This window comes from Alligator sinensis, unplaced genomic scaffold (genome assembly GCF_000455745.1).
Source record: "Alligator sinensis unplaced genomic scaffold, ASM45574v1 scaffold1018_1, whole genome shotgun sequence".
In the NCBI taxonomy this organism is placed as follows: Eukaryota; Metazoa; Chordata; order Crocodylia; family Alligatoridae; genus Alligator; species Alligator sinensis.
In genome coordinates, this window is record NW_005842038.1 from 1,727,906 (window position 1) to 1,736,355 (window position 8,450).

Below are 8,450 nucleotides of genomic sequence, written 5' to 3' on the forward strand. Positions count from 1 at the left end.
CCTCTGGCCACTCGTGACGGAGTCCCATTCCCCCCCCACCCCCCATGCAGCATGAGGTAGTGGGGGGCAGTGGGGATCACCTCCACTGCCAGGCACCCGCAAGGCAGCTGTTGCATCGCGTGGGTGCAGCATGGCTCAGCAGGGTGTTGTGCGCTTCCTGGGAGCTGGGGCATTTGGGGCTGAGTGGTACTGAGCTCAGGCTAACAGGTGGAGCTCCCCAGCTCCCAGACAGTGTTCAGTGCCCTGCCAAGCCGCACTGCAACTGCACCATGGGGCAGCTGCCACATGGGGGGTAGGCGATCACCGCTACCCCCACTGCCCAGCACTGAACGGGGGGGCTCTGCTATGAGCCCTCAGAGGCCCTGATCCATGCTGTCAGAACTGGTGAGTGCAGGCTTTTTTTTTTTTAAAGTGCCGAGAGGCTGGGTCAGGCAGGGGATGGGGCCGGGCAGGGCAGCCATGGGGACTTTTCCCATGGCTCCTCCCGCTGTGCCCGCCCCTGTCCCAGTGGGAGGGGCTATGCCCTGTTTCCACTTGTCCAGCCAGCAGAGGGGGAGCCGTGATGCAGGCACAGCTCTCTCCAGGCAGCAGCAGGGCATATCCCCCGTTCCCAGCACTGCCGCACCTGCATCAGTGCTGGGAGTGGGGGCTCCGCCCTGTCACCACTTGCCAGCCGACATTCAAGGCACAGGATGCAGGTGTGGCAGCACTTGGAGTGGGGGCTATGCCCTACTGCTGCTTTCCCGCTTCCGTCTGCAGCTAGCCACACCTGCATCCCACTTCCCCCTGCCCTTGCTAGGCAAGCAGTGTAGAGGCCCCGCTTTGAGTGCTCCCACCCCCCAGCTCCAGCTGGGTGGCTTTTCCCAGCCCCAATCCATCCCTCCACCATGTCCCTTCCCCCCCCCAACCCCAACAGACTTGCCAGCTTGAGGCTGCTTAGTCTATGGCCAAATCTCTGAAGCAGCCAAATCTTTTCTGAAGCTTTTCTAAATCAATTCAGATGCTTTGAACTGATTCAGAGTTTTTAATTGGTCTCTGGATTCAATTCAGATTCAGAGATTTGGTTCCTGAATCAGGCCAAATCTCCTCTGAATTGAATCAGCTACCAAAGCTTTACACAGCCCTATCATGTAGCTGTTGAAGAGCAATAGAGCCAGTGTTAACCCTTGTGCAAGACCAATTCTGATGTTGCATGTTTGGCTAGTCTGCCTTTTAAGGTGCATGCAGTAACTTCAGTAACTCAGAAGGAAAGGTTGAGCAACACTGTGTCATAAGTACAAGGTGATGGCAATAGCAGCTACCTTGCAACAGTTTATATTGCAGTTTATTGATACTGGCTTTTATGAAAGTCATTAATGCTCTGAGTATTATTGACTAAAAGTCAAAGTATCAGTGAACTGAAGTCCTGCAGCCTTTTGAAGGCATTCGTTGTGTGAACAAATAGCATATACTGGTACACATGTAAAGACTGTCCTATTGCCTCAAGAGCTAATAGTGCCACTGCAGTGATTTCATTATGCTAAAACAAAATTAGAAATGTAGTGCAACTCTGTGTCTGATTACTCAAAACCATTTGTTGTCATTTAACATGTTGATTCAAATGGGATAAAATAGTATTAGCTGACGTAAGTCCACATTAATGTAATAACTTTCCACTCTGGATGAGTCAACAGAATTACAAATGATCTAATCTCATTTTCTTTGCTGTATAGTTTGTAGAAATCATACATAAATACGAAAGGTAAATGGATTGTCAAAGCTATCCCATGTTATCAGATGATAGGAGTAAGTATATTTTATTACTGCCCGTAAATCATCTTGTGCCCCAAATGAGTGTATGAAAAAAAATATAGCTTTTGAGTGTCCCTCATCTTAAATGAAAATAATTAAAAGAGGAGGATTAATTATTTTGTTTCAACCTTCAATTAGTAAAATAAACATAGGGAGAGACTTTCAAAAGCACAAAGAGATGTTAGGCAACTAACTTTAAAAATAAATGAGAGGCTGGGGCTATGTTCACAATGGTATTTAGGTATCTAACTTTCAATGACATCAGTGGGATTAGCTGCCCCAAATACTTTTTAAAGATCTGGAGTTTGAGCTTATCTTGTTGCCCTACAAAGTGAATGAACAATTTAGCAACTTAAGGGGCAATTGCTTGTTCAATGGGTGCATCTACATGTGCACTTAACTGCACAGTTGACTAATTAGCTCTGCAGTAAAGAATTACCATCCACATGTGCACTGGTAATAGGGTGCAGTAAACGAATGAACTCCACTATAAGATATTACTGTCAGGAACAGTACTATCTTACAGTGGAGTAATTAACTGCGATAAAATACTCATGTGGACAGTGACCACTGATCGCAAATTGTGCCCAGTCAGCCCAGCCAGTGGGGGGCCAGACCCCTGGCTCCTGCCAGCCCCTCTGCCACCACCTGGATCCTGGGGCTGACCCACATGTCCCCTTACAGCCTGGGGCTACTCCTCCCCCGCTCTAATTGCTGCAGTCCTAGGAGCACGTGTATTCATTGCACCTGGGAGCAGTTAACTCTAGTTCAAACTGCTCTTGAGTTTATTGTGGTGCCTTCATAACACAAGTGGATGCACCTGATGAGTTTAGTGGGCAAATATTGGTCAGCCTTTTGTATTGTCCATTCTGACATTTTATATGACTTAGTGTTCTCTGTTCAGGGTTTCTATACAGTTTGCCCTGTTCCTGGGTTAAGATAATAGTAAGAATGTTTGCCTTGGAGCATTGTTAATTTGCTATGGTGCCAGGACTCTCTTACACTGTATTCTCAAAGTAGAAAGGATAATTGGGATTCAGCTGTTCTACCCCTGGCCTGTCCTCAAATTTGTCATGTACTGAGCTGCTTAGAGGCAGGGTGGAGTCGTATTCTGCCAGACAGGTACTGGATTGGGACAAATTCTCTGCAACACCATTGATGACACCCTGATTGTAATGCAGTATAGCATAGTGTAAATGCCATTGTATGTAATAAATTGAGAATATAGTTGTTGAATATTTGCCACATTTACACTATATAAATATGTTTATTACCCTATCTCAAATACACAGAGAACTATAGAGATTCCTAAGGAAATGGACATTTAGAGCATTTTCTAAAATGTATTTGCATGATAAAGTGTAACAGGTTTGAAAGAGCAGTAATGATAATGTGTGTCCATGCTATATATACTTCAAAGAGTTATTCTTTCTTCTTCTTTCTGCTCTGTAAGGAAAAGGCAATTAAAGAAACAGAATGACTTGGGATTCTAGGGCCTTTTTCCTATGTAACCAACTTCTTTAGCATAGCTTCTGAACTTAGTGCACCTGCAAGTTTGATATTTCAAGTAAATTATTTGAAGATAGGTGCATGACCTCTAGTTTGTGGAATCTGAGTTAGTAATAGAGTTCAGGAAAGTAACTGGAGATGGGGGAAGGAAGAAGGATGGCAACAGGGTGGCTAGAACTGGAGATTTTAAGGGAGAAGTAACAGTTGGATATTGTAGGCATCGTGGGGGAAAGACAGGAGTATTTGGAGATACTGGATGGGATCTGGGGGCCTGTCATTGGACTGGATGGTAAATGAACCTTAGTTTGGCTCTGTGAGGTGCCTATGCTATACATTGTGTGGTCAGTAAAGGTGGCTGTCTTCTACATAGAAGCTGGGTTGGAAGAAAGTGTGTGAGATGCAAGCAGCTTGGTTGCTGGCATGAAGAGCCTTGAGTGAATATTAGGCCATCTTCACTTGCAGTTTTCATGATCACCACCTTACTCCTCCTGCCTTCCCTTGGTAGTCTCAAGGGCCAATAAAACAGAGGCTGCCTTTATCATAAGGTGCCACAATTTCAGCCTTTCCTGCAGTTAAGAAGAATGTCACAAATCAACTGTATAAGGGAATGTGGATAGGCTTGAAAAATACAGGAGTATTGAGTGATATTAATGATACCTGGTAGACCTATTTGAGGGCCTAATTTAACAAGATGCTTAAATACATGCTTAACTTTACCCTTGAAAGTACTCCTGTTATGTTAAAATAAGATGTATTGAAATAGACGGATTATTGTATAAAAATATAGGACTTAAAATAGATTTAGGTCTCCTTGTCATAAAGAAACTTAAATCCACATGTGGTTAGTGGTAAGTAGGGTAATGAAAAACAGGTGAGAATTTGAATCTGCCGGTGTTATCAGCAGAGAGACAGAATTGAACTAAAAAGTGCAATTGCAACTTTTATTTGAAAACTCATGTATTTTATACTATATGTTCAACTCTAGTAAGGATGGATCAGAGTTGATTTTAAAACGCACAGAACTAGAGTAGTTCAGCTGCATTTTTTTTTAAATTTTTATTGGGGATAAGATTGTACTGTTTTGCTGAGATATGGACAGAATTTTTGTTTTCTTGTTTGTTTTGGTGGTAAGGTCTTCCATCAGGAAGATGGAATTAGAATTGGAACATTCCATGAGAAAGTGTCCTTTTTGGTAAAATTCCAGTAAACACCCAGTTTGGACAGATATCTCCATGGTGTCCTGTTAGCTTGTCTCCCCAATGGTTTGACTTGTTTGGTGGGTAGATGGGTAACCTGGAGTCTGGTTGCTCTGTTATGCAATCATGGTGGTAAAGAATTACCAAAGCATAATCAACCAGGAGTTTAACATGGAATACATCTCACACAGTTTAACTTAATTAAAATCTAACTTTTATTAATACATTACATGTTATCTTAATAACTTCTACATAGAGAGAAAAACACTTAGTTCAATGGTCTCACCCAATCCCAGATGTCACTCCACCTCACAAGAAGGTGGCCAGTCAGTTTCTGAAATTAGAGGGTGGTTGTCTGTGGGTAATGGCTGTTTTTCAGTCCAGATGTCATTGGATGATGACACACACCCAACTTCCTTCTTGTCCCCCTGTTATGCTTTTTCTTTAACTTTACTCCTCTGATGACTTTCCATTTCTGGTTACCATTGATTGGTTTCCTTGTGGTTATTATATTGTTCATGTTCTGTCAGCATATTACTTTATTCCAACAAACCCATCACATGCACGCATCTTAATTTGGTCTTTTACCAGTGTCTTAATTTGGGCACGCCCTGGACTCCTAATTTGGTCTGTCCATCAAAACCAGAAATTCCAAGGGCTTTGCAGTTGGGCACTGTCCAGTTGGTCCCCTCTTATCACCCTTCATTAAAATATCTAATCATGTCATACCTCTGATCTAGTCAGCTAGTGCCAAATTCAGTTAATTTGTGTTAGTAACAAGGCTTACATTTCAGATGCCTATGCTGATAATGTTGGAACATAAGCTGCTTGTGAAATTGAACACAAAGCTAGCTGATAGTGCAGACACAATCAAAAGAAAAATTCAAATAAAAATGAGGCTATACAAAAAATTAAGAAATGGTTAAGTAAGGTTGAATATAAAATAAGTTCAAATAATATATAAAATCAACTATAATTCAACTATAATTCACCACTCAAGCAGTTGCAACTAAAGTTAAATGCAACAGGTACCCTAACAGCTCTGGCCATACAAACTGTGCAGGCATTGTAGTTCCTGTGCTTCTAGGGCCCAAAATACATGTTAACCTGCTGGGCAGGCTGCTTCTGATCTTAGGCTTGCCAAGCCCCTGGCTCCATGGTAGATCACTTCCCAAGCAACTGCTGACTGAAATCATTACAGTTCTTTGCTCAGCTACTGCTTTTTTGACAGAGGTCAGAGCAGTAGCTTAGGCAGATATTTGTGGGCTACAGTAGCATCCTCTGCTATTGCTTTGTCAAAAAACAGCTTAGCGAAATTAACAAGTATCTGAAAAGGATCATGTTCCTGGATGACCCAGGTGAGAAAATCTATTTGATTCTTTCCAAAAACAAATTTTCAGAATTTGCTTCCTGTGAAAAAAAATTGAATTATCTTCATCTCAAAATAGGGCACAGTCTTTGTTTCAGAATTTTTCATATGAGAAAAAAAATCATCTTCTAGCCATCTAGTTCTAGCCTTTTCCTTTCACTCGCTAAAAGTAGCTTGACACTAAAAAAAGCATATTGTAAGAGATTTAAAATCTTTAGGCAATGTTATTATGAAACATATATGATGTACTTTATACATGTTGCATGCAAAGCCTAATTTGCATGGTGTTGGATAGAATTATCTTGAAAATCAATTTTAACAAATTTGATTAGGCAACTTTCAAGCTATTTTTTTTTATAGATTTCAGTCCTTTCCCCATTTGTCTGTCAGTAGGAATATAAGAGTTTAGATCAACAAGCAAGGTTATTGTTTTATAGCCTCATTCAGATTCCAAGACATAGGTTAAAAACATGTCTAAGTAGGAGTTATAGAAGCATGGAATTACTGTATTTAATTGACTACAAGACAGCCCTCCAATAATTAGATTCTATATATGGAAAATTTATAAATTTGTCATTATTTTCCAAGTATAGAATCTATTGTTTGGAGATTGCCTTCAATTTGTCTCCCTCCCAATGCTATAGCAAGGAAAATACATCTGGAGTGTTAGGTAGCCCCCTTGCCCTCTGTTTCCACCCAGATTCTTCCACTTATAGCCCCTTCTCTCCCCTCCATCCCCCTATTCTCAGACCCTGCTGTCCCATAAGCTTAGTTAATCCAAAATTGAAGCAGTTTAATTCTTTTGAAACTAGCAAGTTTTAGTACAGGTACTCTGTAAATACTTTTAAGCATCACTTCTGTACCTCCTTATATTTAATACAAACTTTTTTTTTAAGGAAAAATTTTCATCTCCCAAGTCAAATCAGTCAAATCAATTCCAAATCTGTGAGTCACTCAAGAACTATATGTGGCCCTACTACCAGCAAACATCCTCCACCCCAACTTGGGGCTTCAGATGCTTCCAAATCATTTGGTGGGCATCCTACATGCAGGCCCAAGCCCAAAGGTTTGGGGTTCAGATGCCCCCAAGTTTTGTTTGCCCTCAGCCATATGGCCACAGGAGCAAGCTAGGGAGGAGTCTCCCATTTCCATAAAGTGGGTGTATAGCCAAGATCTTCCTACTGGAAGTGAACATGGGAGACTAACTATGCCTTACCTCAGTCAAGGTACTACTCCCTGCCAAGAAAGTGGTTATCCCCTACTAGTAGGAAAACCACCTGATTGGTCAAACTATGCATAATATTAATCCAATTCCAAAAGTCTCATGATTTACCATATAGCTCATTGGGTGGGCCGCACCAGAGTCAGAAATTTTTCAAGCCATGGTGACCACACAGTTCAGCATTGCTCAGCATGTGTGTATTCCAGTCACCTACCACAAAGGATCTATGTGCTAATTACCTCCCCACACACACGCACACACACGCACGCACACACACATGTACGACTGGGAAACGGTGTTCTTATGAGTTCTGGGATCCTCTAAAAACATATATGCAGATGAGGCACAGGGCAACTTGGTTCAGCTCCACCTCATGGAGGGTGGGGCCACACTAATCATATGAAAAAGGCTGAGAGAGGGGGCGAAAGAGGGATTCTGAGTGAACTGTTTGGGGCCCTATTTGCTAGACTTTTGAGCTTGGGGAAGAAAAAGGAATAATTGAAAATAGGAAAGAAAGGCATAGCTCAGCTGTGAGAGTGAAAAGAAATTTTAAAAATGCATACATGACACTACGTGCAATGTAGTGGCTCACCATGCCTTGAAAAAGAGGGAGGGAATGCTGAGGGAGATTGTGCTCAATGGGCTCTACCATATAACTAACTCAGATGGGCTGTATTAATCTATCCTTGTGGTATGCTCCCATCAGCATGTTTGCACAATATGGGCTATATATTTTATAATCACTATCAGGGGTAGCTGCATTTAATCAACTTCATAGTTGGTTTCCATTACTAGCATGCTGCTAAAGATAGACAGCATATTTAATGCCATTTCCTTTTATGCGAATGTAAGACAAGGGGCTCCCCCCCCCCCCCCCCCCACCCCCCGCCTGATTGAAGGGAAAAAACCTCATCTTGTATTTGAGTAAACATGGTAGTTAGCTGTATTCAAACTAATGTTATGGAACCCCAACTGTAAGGTGATGATTACAATCATATATTCCAAATAAGGTAGTACTTTAAGGACAGAAAATGAATAATGTAATGATAAATTATTTGTCCTGTCATATTAGTTTAGGTTTGCACCAACACTGTGCATCTGATCCATGATTATACTTTTGAAATGTCCTTTGGCTTACAGTATTCCAAGTTACAATGGCATATCAGACAACTGGTTGACTCTCCAAAACTCAGCAGGCTTTAGTTAAAATATACCAATGGACAGTTCTGAAGACATATTTTTATGGCAGCATTTTCACAGGTGAAGGATGAAGAACCCTCATCTGTCATTGTTTGCAACTGTGCCTGGTTACCATGATACAAGTTCATCTTTTCATTATACATTATTTATTTGCATTTTATAT